The sequence below is a fragment of the Cariama cristata genome, unplaced genomic scaffold (genome assembly GCF_000690535.1).
Source record: "Cariama cristata isolate BGI_N322 unplaced genomic scaffold, ASM69053v1 scaffold2612, whole genome shotgun sequence".
In the NCBI taxonomy this organism is placed as follows: Eukaryota; Metazoa; Chordata; class Aves; order Cariamiformes; family Cariamidae; genus Cariama; species Cariama cristata.
In genome coordinates, this window is record NW_009601989.1 from 83,952 (window position 1) to 99,721 (window position 15,770).

Sequence of the window (15,770 nt, forward strand, 5' to 3'; positions counted from 1 at the left end):
TGTATTAAGATGCAGATATCTAGCTACCTAGCTGTCTGTCTCCAGAACTGGATTATAAATATATAGTTTTCATCTGTTTGGCTATCTAATGACAGCCCACAAAGCCAAGCCCAAATGTGCAAACATCTTATCTAATTAGGGTTTGTTTGGGTTTTTTTTTTAATGAAAAAGGGCACTATAGCTAAAGCCTGAACTAAATGCATCTGCAGACAGTTCTGACTGCCATTGTGATCAAGTTGTGACCTGTTGGAGAACTCTGCTCGGCGCTTGCATTTCCAGCTAATTTGATATTGCCTTTTTTTTTTTTTTTGTGGTTCAGGCTTTGTCATTTGTTTCGAAGCTGTCATTTTTATTAGTCTCCCTGGCTGATCTTTTTGGGCTCTCGTCAGGTGGTGTGTGTTCTCCATTGTCTGCCTGGTCTTGGCAAGCTGTAGGTCCTTTTATTGCCATATGACGTGGGCGTGCTTGCAGCAGTAGCCTGTAATTATACCCACCACAGGTGACAGTTACAAGAGAGCTTTGGTAATAATTTTAGCTGCCTGATCTGATGTTTATGAAGAGCGAACCCTCTTTGTGGTCTGGCTGGAGTTTGCTATATTGTTTTGTACTTTAGCTATTCGATTTATGAAGCCCTCCTTCCCTCCCAGTATATAACATCTTGTGTCTTTTGAAGTTTTGTAAGGGACTATTGTTGATCTTAGGTCATTTTGTACATTTTCTATTTATTTTTGCATATCTTGTATTTATTTTGCTTTGTCTGCCAGGGTAAAATAGTACTCTTGCCTGTTGCTGATTTTATTTATATGTTTAACATTGCTGAACTCCTGTTTCTAACCACTCGTTAGCAGATATGCTGTGTTCTCCTAGCTGTGAGACTAATCACAGATTAGCATTTAATTATGGTGGTGTTTTTTTATCTTTGACTGTTACTTAACTGTTTTATAAAAGATCAAATTCACTATCCATGAAAGAAGCACTGATTCCTTTACTCCTGATGGAATTGCAAAACTTGCATATGCCAAAGGTGAATTTAGCTCATGATTGTTACCGTTACTTCACAAATCTACATCCTGATGTTAGGAATTTGCTACAAAACATGTGGGAAAGACCAAAGTGCACACCACATGAAAGCTGGCTTTTCTCTTGCGATATATTTCTTTTTGCAGTTTTAGATTCTTTAGAAGAACTTCAGATTAAATGTCTTGAGCATCTTCTGAATTTGTAGGAAAGTAATTTGTAATTCTTATCAATTGACTGGTAGGTTGAAAAACACGAGTAATTTATTTGTAAGCATTTTTGAGCTTATCTGGTCCCAAGGAGATGATATTCCATATAAGAATCCAGTCACTTTTATTTTCCCAATTTGCCTGTTGCCTTTCCTGAAAGTTCACTTTATTCATAGATTAGAAATTGCATAAACAAAGATGAAATTAGTATTCTAAGTTTAATGAATGCTGCATCTGTGTGAGACTCATTAAACAGGAGTGTGAGAGAGAAGCTGCTTACCCACCACTGTTGGAAATACCAGAATTTGGGAATTTGACACATAAGCTTCTCAAAGTTTGGCATGGATTTGCAGTATGCAAGGTGTATGGAAAAAGGCATACAGCTCAGCCCAAACAACAACAACAAAAAAAAAAGGTAGGAAACCCATAGTATCTATTATGAAAAAGGTATGTATTAGGAAGTGAAATTGTCATTAAAAGTAAAAATTCTTTTACTTAGTGTGCTCCTTTTTTCCCCAGAACCCCAGGTGTATTGATTTTCTTTCAGTCAGGATCTGCTTGTTTTTGTCTCATTATTCACATTACTTTGACCTGGCACCTCTTAGAAAGTACTTTAAAGCACTTAGTTTTACAGGAAGATTGCAGATGTTGACTATTATCTCCCTTGTCATTGGCGGAGCAACCCTATCAGTGTTTTGTGGTTCTTTTTTTTTGTTTTTTTAAATTTTAAAAAGGCAAATCCTTTATTTTTGACACAGATGTAAGCTTAGAACAATGCATTCCCATGAAACATATAGGCTGTTTTTGTTCTAAAATGAGAGAATAAGTAGAGATATGTCTGTAGGTGGTTTAAATCACTGTAACTCCATTAACTTCAGCAAACCTATGTTATTTAACATCAGTTAAAAATCTCCATCCTCATTTTGGGGCAAATTCTGTGTGAATTAGGAGTAGCAGGTTTTCCAAAGAGAAGGAAAATCCTGTAGGTGGCGATGGCCCCTCATGGATGAGCCAGCTCTGGCATTCAGGCTTTTGTCAGATTTTTCTGGCAGGTTTTCTTTCTTTTGCTTGAACTATTTTATTTTTAATTTAATTCACCCGTTCTCTCAGCGCTAATCTAACACTAGTTGCAGAAATCTTGACAACTGGAAGAAATTTCCTATTTGAAGGTAATGCAACATTTTGGTTTTATGATGGAGACAGATGTACCTTGAGGAGTTTCTCTTAAGGCATTCTACTTCTTGTGGGGCTTTTTTGCCTTTTTCTTAAATAAGAAAGAGCTGGATCCTTTACAAGATCTGAAATAAAAGGAGATTAGTATAGAAGCTACAGAGCAAGTACATTTTTTTAAAAGCCTGTTCTCTTTTAGTTTTACTTGTCTTCACTAGCAACTAAGATGTGCTTTGACTTAGAGATTAGTCTTGAGCAACCAGGAAGTTCTCTGGTTATTTAAGGATAGCAATAATAAGAAAAATACTCTAAAGCAGCGTATGTCCCTTCCAAATTTATTTTTTTTAGCATTCATTGGGAAATAAAGCTGCAGCAATGGGGTGACTGCAAAATCCCAGAAATCTGATTTAAAAAAAAAAAACTGTGCTATTAATTATTAATAAATTTGATGACTGCCACAGTAAAGGATTACAGTGGTACCAATAGCATCAATAGAATTTTGACTGCTTCCCTCACCACTTCATGAAAATGAAATCTATTATTCTTAATTGTGATATCTACACTGTAGTCAAGGTTAGCTTGGTTTCAGGTGGGGTTTTTTTTGTTCATTTTAAAGGCAGTGCTGTGATTTGAAGAAGTGTTAATAAATATGTAAAGCATGTAGTGTTTTATACTAGTCTAATATGCTGATTTATTTTAGCCTGAACACAACCCACATAAAGTCAGCATGTTTATTGAAAGATGAGTGTCATATGTGAGCAAAAGTCTCCACTAAAACAGACTCTACTCTACTAGCTCAGGCTCAGAACTTTCTACCTGCTTTTTGGGAGAAGTCACTGTCTTCTGTACTTTCCTTCAGCTTTCATCTTTTAATGGAACAGAGGAGCTGCACAGCTCTGTATCAAAGCCAATTGTCAGCTTTCATTAGATGTAGTCTATTGTTTGTTCAGATTAGAAATAACTGCATTACACTTTGACTTTGAAGACTTGCTTGTTTTTAAATATACTAGGTATATGTGACCTTTTTGTCATTTGTGATGCACTTGGCTTGTCAAATTCAAGATACCCATTTAAACAGCAGCAAAAACTATTTATAAGGCAGGTACTTCACAAAAGGAACTTTTTGTAGGTCTGGAAAAGTAAAACAAAATCCTGCAGCTAATATAAGCATTAATAGATTCATATAAAGTATTGTTAGTTAGCACTGTACCTCAAATACTTTGCATGGGGGGAAAAAACCCCACTGGTTAGTGAGACTGCAGCACCTGTTGTTTAGTAGTGGGTGAGAATCCAGTTAACTGATGTTAAAACCCCGTTATGCATTGTCCATATGAGAATGGTTCAGATGTGGCCTCTGTCAGAACATGAAGGCAAGGAAGTCTGATTCCATTAAAATATTGCACTAAGCAAATTTTCTTGAAATGTTTAGAATATTAAATGGGAAATGCATAATTGAAACAGTGATATTAGCTTTTTTTAACTGAACATGCCCATCAGAAATTAGATGATGAGTTGTTCTAGCAGTTAAGAAAACTTCCCCAGATACTTCCTTATACACATTTGGGAAAATTATTTGCTATGATGTATTTCAATTTCCTTAATAAACTAGACCTGTCTTTCTAATTCCCCTTCCCTCAAGTCCCTCCACAGGGGTTAAGAAATGAAGTATTTGGAAATTGTTATCAGATAACTGTTTCTATGAATAAAAAAATCTAATCTGTGCTTTTTTAAAAATAGGTTTATATTCCAAAGCTGGGAAATAAACAGTGGCAGTAGAAAGGAAATGTGAGATTAATAAAAATGAAGACATTTTGCAGGGCTACTCTGGGTTGTTTTAATATTTTTTCTTTTTTTTTTTTTCTTTTTTTCTGGGAAGTAGTACTTCTGTAACAGCATGCATTGCTATGGCTTTCCTGCTTTCTATTTTAAAAATTGGATGAATACTAGCAGAGATAGTGGTCCTTTAGTGCCCAATGAATACTGTCTTACACACTGATACCTATAGTAACACATACAGAGTGACTATGAGATCAAATGCTCTGGTTAAAAAGCCTTAGGGAAGCATTATGTGTCTGAGGTCTGATCTATTGTCTGGGAGGTCGGAGAGTGTTAATGCACTCTGCAAAGATTAGACTCCCTCTCTAATTGCTCCAACACTTCCTTAAAGGATTTAAACAGTCAGGAAAGGTGATGCTCCTTGTCAATTTTTGTCTTCTGACAGCTGTTGAAGTTTATCTGTCTTTCCATGGAGACTACTAGATCACGTAAACCAGGCAATATCAAAAGCATGAACCCTGAATTAGAACTTAGAGCAACAAATGCCATTATTTACAACTTTGTTATTTTGGCTTTTAAATACTTTAAGAGTTGGGGACAGGATTGCTCTTACATTCCATGCCATTTACATTTGGAGATGGGAACTCCCAAATTCCCACAGAAAGTTTAACTCACCCAGTTTGATGAAAAGTCACCCTCTGAATTCTGAAGCGGATCACATTATTGACCGCATCCCTTATAGCACAGCTGATGCCTCCCTACCGCATCTCTGCGGTACCGAGCCAGTGCGTGTAGTAGCCACTGCTGTTGTATGTAGTACTGCTGATTTATCTAAGTGCAGTGGTAAGTCTGAGCTACTGTGAGACACTCCTTGCTATTTACCCCAAAATTTTCCTTTCCCTCACTAAGTCTGATAAGGATTTGATTTCCCTTGGTTCACAGAGCCTAAATCATGTATTAAAAAAAACCCAAACAACTCAGAAAACTGGTAAAGCTCATGCAGGAAAGTTTTTCTGCTGCTTAACCAGCATGTCCATGCTGACAAGTACCTGACCCCTGTCACTGGTTTTATGAAGCAAAAGAGAAACTTGTCTTAATGGATCAGAACCACTTAAAAGAACTAGATTATTATTTTGCAGTCTAGCTATTTGAAAATCAGCACCAAATAATTTTGCAACTGGTTTAGAGGACTAACCTATTATAATGGCTTCTGTTTGCAAAGGATGCTTCTTTTGCTTGGAAAAGCACATTAAGAGCAAGAGATGAAAAAGGGTGAATGTTGCTGAGAAAGGAGAAGCACAGCTCAACCCGGGGAGAATTTGGAAGATTTAATATTTCTGTAAGAAGGCCATGGTATCCTCACATTCACAGTAGGGTAACGTTATTGTAACAAGAGTGGAATTTGACCCATCTTTTTAAAAATGTCTGTTCCTGTTTCACAGACAGATGTGAGTGTGTTCTGTTTCACTGCAGCTCACACAATATGACAGGTCCTAAAAAAAAGAGCCATCCTGTAGTTATTTTTTTCTGGTGGATCAGAAGCTTTTTAATTTGAGACAGTGTCTATGTTTTTGCTAGTCTTGCAGCATCTAAATGTGTTGGTGTATGTAATCCATTTCACACATATAAATGTATAAATATGACCTATATGAATATACATGTATTTAATGCCTTTTCTAGACTTTGAGCAGATGACTAATACAGCTGTTCAAAGGAGGAAAGGAATCTTTTTTCTTCTTTTTTTTTCTTTAAAAAAAAAAACCCTGTTGGCTCTCAATCGGAAATTGAGGAGCAAAATTCATCAAGTGTATTCTGATCATTCTCACATGGGTAGTTCCTCCTTCCCTTCCCGCATAGCATGTTCCTTTGCACTGTTGCTATATTACATGAAATGTTTCATCTGTATATAAAAATTAAAAATTCAAACAAAAATCTGGCCCACATGAAGAACAGGCCCTTTGGGCATATGGTTCATTATGCATATTCGTTTAATTACTAAAACACTTGGGATGTCTCTACTGCCCTTGCTTTCAACTTGTAAAGTTGGATCTGTTCTGCAGCACAGAATATGTTGAACAGGCATGTGTCGTAAAGGACTTCAGTTTTCTCTGACTTAAAACTCGATATAATGTTCTTGGCTGGATTGTTAGAATTTACTGAATCTTAGTTCAATCCACTGCATCAAAACAGCAGTTTGGGATCTCTTTTCCCTTAACACATTCTCTAACCCCAAAAAAGGCAAGTTTTACAGTCGTTAGTTTGGAGTTGTGTTTAGTATCAAAGTAACGTGAGACTAAGGATTTCGATTTTAGGCACATTCCCACAAAGCACCTAAAGTCGCACATTGAAGCTGTATAACTTTTATTAGCTAAGAAGGGATTGCTGTGATAGTGTGACTTTAATTGATTTTCAGGGCAAACAGGTGGTGATGGTTTAGGCATCCCCTAGTCTCCTGCCATTCCTAATTTGAAGCTGCACATATAATAGCTTTATTAAAATAAACAATCTTCTGGCTGTAGTTTTACCTGAACAGCTGCCTGAAATTGCAAGAGTCTTGCAACTTTTTTTTGGATTGTTCTTGTATTTTGGAAAGCAAGATGCTATAGGTCTGCTAGTGGAAAATCTCTATTACATAGTCATGCTGTCAATACATAGGATTTTTTTGTGTTGCTGCTGTTGTTACTAGCTTACAATAGTAACCTATTTAGGGTATAATTACAGTGAGTCTCCCAGTTGTCTTCATGCATTTGTTCTGTAATGCAGCAATTTTATCACGCTGCAGATTATGAACCTGTTGAAATTAAGTGTGTTGTAATCACTCTCGCTGTTCTCAGAGTTCAGTGTTTGTGTCAGGTGTGGGGAGGGCTGGGGTTCAATTATGATTTTTGCTCTCCTCTTGACTGTGGGAAATGGGTCTTGGGTAGATGAAGAGACCTTCTGGGCTATGGCATGGGGCTGTGGTGGGGAATCGTATGTACACCATAAGAAAAGAGAATAATCTGAAATTCTTTGCCTGAAAGGATGTCATCTTACTGCTTTATATGTGCTTTATAGGTGGTTTTAGATTTCTGAGTTTACTGGGATTTTTTTAAATTTTAATATTTTTAAATTTTTTGCTCCTTCTGCTCTGTTTCAGTCTGGAAACATTTCTTTAGGACTAGAGGTTTTGGAAAAGGGCCACGAGACAGTTTTGCAGCATTAGTGTGTACAAGCATCTATTTCTCATTTATGTGGGTTTACTGCAACCTGATTTTTTTTTTTTTTTAATGCCATGGCTGGAGACTGCCAGGGAAGTAATCTTATGTGTGATCCTCCTGCCACTGAACACTGAATTAAGTCCAATTAAACATATTTGCTTTATTAGAGAGCCCTTTTTCCTTTACTCATTCAGCTGTAATATACACCATGAATGTGAAGGAGGAAGTCATTAAAGTAATTTAAACATATCGTTTATGCCTCCCATTTGCTACCAATTGTAACCCTGTGTTGAGAGCCCAAAGTTAAAGAACACTTCCACCAAATACTCTTTCCACTCGCTGTACAATTACATCACCATCTGACCCTCACTGCTAATGTTTCTCGCAATGTTAACAAATATGTCTCCAAAGTAAGTGGACATTTATCAGCTTGGCTAATGATAAATTTTTGCATGACCCTTTTAAGGTGTTCACCTTATCCAGAATAAATAAAATTAACCTGCATTTTTGCCTCCTTTTAAATAGCACAGATTTTTTTTTTCTGACACTTTTTGGAAGAATTATTTACTATAAGATCAGGCTTTTAACTTGCATAATGCCTGTCTTCTGTGCAAATAGATCATAACTTTCTGTGTGAGAGTAATTCCCCAACTATGACCCTGCTGATAAACAAACTAAAACATTAGAGATAAAAATGACCGTTTAATTTAGCTACGATATAAACCTGATTTTTTTTTTTTTGGCATGCTATCCCCAGTTTGGTTTAGGATCTTTCCCCATTGCCTTTGTCTGTGATACCCCTTTAGAAATGCATACAGATTTATTCCCCTGACCCACTCCCAGTGGATTACCCCAAAAGAAAGAAAACTGTTGTAATATTTTTTTCCCTGGTTTTTCAATTTTAAGCTTTATTGCTTGAGGGTCTTAACTGTATTTTACTTGGCACAGGAAATGTAAAATATGTTAGATAAAAGCATAAGGGAAAAATTAGAGCAGTCAGCGTGCTAGCAAACAGCTATTTCTTCAGTGTCTGCAGCCTAAAAGGATTTGAAGTCTTTTATTCTAAAACTGTTGTACATAAATAAATATAGAACCCAAAACTTGCATTGTTGTAGTTGGTTTTGTTTTGATTAACCTCTTTTGGGGTTAGGGATAAAGAGAAAATAGCAGCCACCAGAAAACTGGGTAGAGGCACACCCCGTTAGACTCGTGGTGGGCTGTTAGCCTTTGCAGTTTAAAAGTACGTGTCTTGAACAAAGACGACACCCCCAGCCACACACCTTTTTGGGTTGAAAATTACCATCCACACTAACTAATGTGACAAATAGTCTTCAAATAGCTGGAATGCATTATGTAAATCTTAACTTACATGTAAACTTAACAGGTGATAAGCTCAGTGAAATAAACTTGAACCAAGCGGCTCTTCCCTGACCCCTCATTAAAGAAAAGTCTCTAAGGATATTGTTTTTAATTTTCTAGGCTGGCTAATCTCATTAATGTAACTGAAATAATTAAAATAAAGGAAAACGCTTACTTTTCAGTTAGTTTGATTTTATTTCGTTGTTGTTTATCTCTTTCTGATTCCAGGCATTGTTATGAATAAAGAATAAATCCATTGAATGTGTTAATGACAAAAGTAATTCAGGATCAGAGTGTGGACATTTTGTAAGTGTTTGCGATCTTAAGCATAGCATCCCAACCTTCCCTGATGAAGTTACCGACAGCAGCATCCCAAGAGGATGGTGGAGAACAGATTGTAATATTGTCAACTCTTCTGATTTCACTGCGACTTTTGCAGAATAACATGCTTTTTCTTAAAGCGCCATTTCTTAGAGTCCTGTGATTGCACATGAATCACAGCTTTCATTTAAAACACAAATGAGTTTCTACTTCCTAGCAGCAGCAAAGAAAATGAGATCCCCCTGAAGAGTCTAAACCAGACAGTGATAAAAAAGGCCCTAACACATACTGACTTAAACAATATGAGATATTTCGTATGTTCTTTGGGGGTTTTTTTGTTGGTTGTTTTATGTCTTATTTTACTGGGAGTGGGGGACATTGGATTTTTTTCTTTTCCTTTTGAATGTTCAATCTGGTGTTAAAACTGTGACCCTGATGACCACAGTTTCTATTCTGCAAAGACTTTATTCCATCACTCCTTTTCCTTGTTGCATTCTCACATATAATGTAAATTGTCAAGCACGTGTTGGATGTCTCAGTTTTTTCCCCTCCTTAACCTCATCTTGGGCCACTTTCTCAGCAAGCTGCAGCTGGGACAAGCAAAGATGGGACACATGGGTATGGCAGCAGGACACAGCTTTGTAACTCTGTCATTTAGCCTACACAGACAACTGAGGTGGGCAAACGTGGCCATGTTGTTTCAGTTACCCAAAGCATCTTCTGAAAAAAAATCAGGTAGATCTACATGGTAGCAAATTGTACAAACGTATCTTTTATTCCTGCTTCTCAAGTCTGTGCAGTCATGCATGTAATACAGACTGAGTTATTTTGCGGCACAACTTGCTCTTTTGGTTCAGCTTTGGGGTGTTTGGATGAATTATTTTGGGTGTCTGTTTTTAGATTCCAATTGTGTTTGTGCTTGCAACAGAGAACTTGTGTAGAAGAGCTAAGCTTTTTGCCTGTGGTACACCCTTAAATTAGTAAGTTGTACGCTGATGTGTGGAGCAATGCAGAGATAATTTGTAATGTGGCATAAATATTTAGAGATATCTATTCCTTCAGGTCGTTTTTGATTTTGGTCATCACCATTCAATACAGCGCACGTTTCATACCGCTGTTGGAATGCTCTGCATTCTTTTGATGGGGACACAAAAAGCAAATTGAATCTAAAGTAAATAGGTTTCTTCTGACAGTGCTGGTTTATTTAAGTATAATTTCTCTTCCTGCCATGTTCTTTGTTATTGCATTGCAATGAGGGAGTGACTCTGCTCATAACTGATCCCTCCTTGATCTCCAACTTGGTGGCTATGAAGTGGCATAGGAGCACTCTCAGCTGGCCACGGCACAGAGAGAAAGCGTCATATGGATGTAGGAAGGACAGTATTAGTAAGAATGATTTGGAATGCATCTTTGGAAGAGGATCTGTTCTTAAAAAAGAAAAAAAAGTCTTTGGGAGAGGGCCTTTAGTGGGAAACACAAACTATGTGACTGCCTCAACCTTTATTTGCCATGCCCTGAGGTGGGTCTCTATTAGACTAATTTCCATAATTGTTATAGGCTTCTTTTTTTTAATATTCTCACTAGTCCAATGCACAAGCCAGTCCAAGAGGGCAAGCCTTATTACTACACTCACATCAGGCTAAGCCCACACCGTGTACCCTGATTTTTTGTTAGTGTGGGCTCAGCACCGCTGTGTTCATGCATCCATATTGCCCATATCTGGAATATATGTATATACAGATATATATGCATGAATATACTGCTCTATGTGAATGTGTTCATTCTCTCTACTTTTTTACTCTCCCTTTCTAAGGGCAGGAATAAGTATCTGTCAGAAATAATTTGTCGTTGACAGGCTTATTGCCTCCGAGGGATTCGAGTGCCCTTTTGGGGAGCCAGTATCTTGTGTTATTGGCTAATATCCTGTATTTTGTTTGGGGCAGAGGGACTGAAAGCTTAAAAAAAAAAAAAATGCTAGAGAGTTTGTCCCTGAATATTTAGCTGCAGAAATTTCTCCTTTTTTATGGAATCCCTTTGTTGTGCATATATGGCAACTTGAGACTACATAACCCAGAGATAAGTTAAAAATATGTAATTCCTCTCTCCTGTAAATAAGGGGGAGCATGTTTGTGTCTCAAATCAACATCAGTGTTTTAGTTTAGTTCAAAACATAACTTGGACATTCACAGCAGTATCAGCTCAAGTTTTTCCTCCTGGCTTCGTGAATTGCACAGACCGTGTTTATAAATTGCAGGGAAACTTTTGACAAAGCTGTTAGTAGTTTAGAGTTCAGTCAAATTGTGTGTGGTTTTGAAACTTGGAGTCTCGAATAATATTTTTCAGAGCTCTGCTGATGAGGCATTTCATTAGCATTGGAGCCTACACTGGCTGAGAAAATAACCTTTTACCATAGGTTCCTTGCATGCATTTAATCTCCTTTCACTTTTATTTTTTCCATCTGATGGAATGTATCCCTTTCCTTCTCCCATCACTGTTCTTTTCCAAGAATTATTCTGTCACACAGCACAGTGTCTTTTACTTCTCCACAAAGACTTACCAGGTCAAAAAGAGCCTGTTTTTTAGAGTTGAAAAAAATTATAATTACTGCGTAGAAAAATTACACTGAAAATCCTATCTAATGCTAGGCTTCTAAACCTCTTAAAACTGTTGTATCCCATGACTGTGGGTTTGCTGGTGACAAATGTTTTATGGGCATACTTTAGTAGACACCCGTCTAAAATCTGTTCTTAATAGTCAGATCCTAAATTGGAACCAGAGGGGGAGAAAAACCAGATTTGAAACGTGTTTCTAAGGGTTTGTTTTTACTTTCAGTTGAGACTGCCTTCTCTCATCTTTTGTACTGCTGTCAAAAGGGCCACTCTCATGGTTGTTCAAACTCCATGCTTCTTGACAGGAACAGTTGGACCCCTCTTCAATGATTTTCAGATGAAACGGCTTCCAAACCTCCAGAGCTTTAACTTGTAGTTATTAGGCCCTTTGAAATAGCAACACATTAATCAGCTGAAATCAAGTGGTCCTTTCTCCAAGGCTGTGATATTGCTGTTCTCTTCTAGGTAGAACTCTAGTCTAAATATTAGTTTCAAGAGCTCTTTTTTCTGTCCAGATATGTCTGTCCCATTTTTGTTTCTATTTCGATCATTGTTTTATAATACTGTGAACTAAATTGCTCAGTTCTATAATAGGCTTTTATACTCTCAAATTGCATTAGAAGAAGTAATGCAGAAAGCTAGCTTCCACTTGTTTAACTTTTATTTTAGAAATTGGCTACTGTCCTTTTAACTTCTCTCATTCACGATGTGAAGCCCCACAGAAAAGGTACCAATGATGTAATGGATTATGTCTGACAGTACTTGGCCTAACGATGATGTGAAACATTGAAAAAAGTACAGTGTGTTAAAACAGGATCATTTGAAAGAGGGGCTTGGTTTCTGTCCTTGACTTCTGTGATATTGAGGGAGTGATCTGAACCTGTTAATGACTTCCCTCACCAGTCTATGTATTAGGCAAAATGTAGACTAGAGCTTACAAGAAATCAGGAAGATATTGCTCCTTGCAATAGCCATTATATACATTAGCAGCTGAACCATTCTTGAGTTTTGGCAAAAGATATCACTAGGAAAATAATTTAGGGAGGATAATGCAGTAGCTTCTCCCAGGCATAAGGTATCACTGGGGAGAGAATAAAAACATGCATGATTGAGAATCTTGTAATTTGAGGAGTGGGTGTCTGTATCACAGGGCTGCTGATGCTGTAGTCAGTGTCAGGGAGCTGCATGAGGATTGATAAAATAGGACATGGGCCTGTTTGGGAACTGCTTTGAAAACTGATGCTGCAGAAGTACTCAAAAGGCTGTTAGAATACAGAAATAGTTCTACTCGCTTTATAAACACCCTCTGAACTTTTATTATGAACTGTACGTTCACAGTAATCATTTCCCGTATCTCCGAGGCTAAATAATTTCTGAATAGTTAAATCAATTTGTCTTGTGTCTGTGTTGTGTCATGGTAATGAAAGTTCACTTTACTGCAGTGGTAGCAACTCATCTTAAGGAGATGTGGGAGCTCTATCAAAGCATTGCAGTCTGAGTTGTAACTCAGCAACTGATTAACCAGTCAGCATTAGAAAGGAAGTGACAGTATGCCTCAGCTATCAATTGAGACTACAGTAAGATTTTGTAATTAAGTTTTAAGTTTTATTTAAGGTCTGAAACTTAATGATACACAAGATGTACTGTTGGATCTAAAATCACCAAGGTCTTGATTTTGTATCTTGCCTAAATGACCTGTGATTGCAAGGTTGTATTGTACTTGCAACTAAGCAGAGTGATGTTCCTATAGGATAGTGACAGATGCACTAAAATTGGTTCAAGTCCTGCAATTGAATGAATGAAGAGAGGTTCTTCAAGAGCTTCACTGACTCCTGTAGGACTTTGCCTAGCTGACTGCTGATGGAGTCCTTCTGCTTGTTAAGAGAAGACTGAATGTGCTAATACCCTAGGGAGATGATGTAAACGCAACCTCCTCCAACAGGCTGAAGCAAATGTTTTGAATTAATACCTGGCAATAAGTATTTCCATGAAGGAGTTTACATAAGGATCAGATGTGTATTTATATGTGTGTGTCTGGTTTTATCTGTCTATATATATCTGAGATAGATGTCTGTATAGATATGTACAATAATAGGTCCTTGTTCTTTAGAGTGACATTCAAGGTAAGACAGGAGCTGGTATCACCTTCACTTTGTTTTACAAAGCAAGTAGAGGTTCATCCAAGAGGGTTGAAATAGCTTCAGAGGAACTTGTTCAGGTTAGAACTTCCAATTTATGGAAGACTTTTTAGCTTGGAGTATCACCATTTTTGAAGTCTTTGTTAACTAAAGCCATGCAAGTCTCCTGTAAGACAGATCAAGTACTGTGCCTTCTGGGCTGGGCTTCTTGTGTTTCTGTTGCCTTGCTCACATATGAAATGTGGCTGTTGAAATCATTGTAATTTCTAATATTTTAGTATGTTGAAAAGCAGGATCAAAAAGAAAAAAAAATCAAACCTAAATCCTCTTCTATGTTCCTATGCTGCAAATCCATAATATGGGGATATACTGTTGGAATGTCAGCCCATTTTATAAATTAATATATCTCAAAGATTGGTTTACTGCCCTACAAATGCCAAGAACAGCTTGACAGTCTAATTCCTTGCATCACAACATCTTAACATAAAATCAGGTTCACTCTAGAAAATGCAACTGCTGTTTGGGCAGGATTATGGATATTGTCGTCATTTTTTGGTTTATGTTTGGCACTTGGTAGATATTAACTGGCCATTTATCTGATGTCAGACAAGTGTTTTTGCTTAAAAGTTACAACAGTTGCTGTTTTGTAGGAGTATAAATTCTCACCCCACCGAATGCAGTGGGAAGTTCTTCTTTGGTAGTGTGGTTAGACTTTCAGGTCTGTAACACAAAATATGTTGCCGTAAATATCCTATTCTGCAAGTGCCAGCGTTGCCTTCATATGTAGTGTCTGATGGGCCAAGGATGAAGGGAAGTAGAGATTTAGCTTTCTGATCACCCATAGAGTTTTCCCTTCGTTACAGTTGAGATACATTAACTGGGTATGATTCATTTTCACCTACCTGTGATATTCTAAAAACGTGATTTTTTATTTCTGATCATTCCAGATTCCTTTGGGGGAAGAAAAATCAGATAAATATGTTTGTGCCTTGTCTTTAAAGGAGATTATCTAAAATAGCTTCAAGTTACTACCAGCATTAAGCAGTTCTTCTGGAAACACTATGTATGAGTAGAAAAGGAAATGGGATCACAACATGAATTTTATGGCAGTTCTGGATTTAGTTTATTAACTCTGCATTGCCAACCACTCCAAGTTTGCAGTCTTTTCAGGTATCATTGGTACTTGTAAGATAGGATTGCAGTTTGGCTTGGTGTCATTTTTTTGAAATCCTAAGTGCTTTTTAAACACCCCATCGTGTTAGTTACATGTTTTGCTGATCCAATTTGCAGAACAGAACTTCAAAATGTCACTTCTGGTTTTGCTATTAGTGGATTTTGTCAGATATTGCTCCAAACACACAAACTCATGCCATTTCTGGGCGGAGAGACTCTAAGCAACCAGTGAAATTGGAATATGCTGTGCTGAAACATGGCAAGGGTATGAGAATGGAGACTAGGCTTACTGGATCCCTTTCCAAAATAATGCATCATGTGCAACGTAGAGCCTTGCCTACTGTAAGGTGATGGTCCTTTCTCTGTGCTGCTGTCCCAAGAACATAGGTGGATTAATGGTGAGGATGCATTTGCTGATCATCCTCTGTGGAGTGACAAGGGAGCTGCATGGCTCCTGTTGCACAAGAGGAAGAAATTCTCCTCCAGCCTGTGAAAGACCCCTTGGCAATTAGGGTTTGATGAAGTGGAGCAGGTTTACCTCTATAAGTGGGTCTGTTATACACTAGCACTAAGGACAAAAGGCTTTAAGGCTTGAGGAGGTCCCAGGAAGGAGTGAACAAAGCCTCTGAACTAACCTTATGTTCGTGGCCTTTTCGTTACCAGGAACAGAGGAGGAGAAGCTAACAAATGGCTGCCTAATGGATCAAACAGAATAGAAAGAGAACATGCTTCGCGAGCAGACTTTCTTTGCCAAAATAATAATATGAATGAGGTTAACAGAGATTCAAGGATGAATGTACA

At 37.5% G+C, this 15,770-nt stretch overlaps 1 protein-coding gene across 2 annotated transcripts in view; it reads left to right on the top strand.

The window, feature by feature from the left end:
- The window catches only part of MCTP2 (multiple C2 domains, transmembrane 2), a 102,867-nt gene that overhangs the window by 66,105 nt on the left and 20,992 nt on the right, over positions 1–15,770 (top strand). The window lies entirely within an intron of this gene.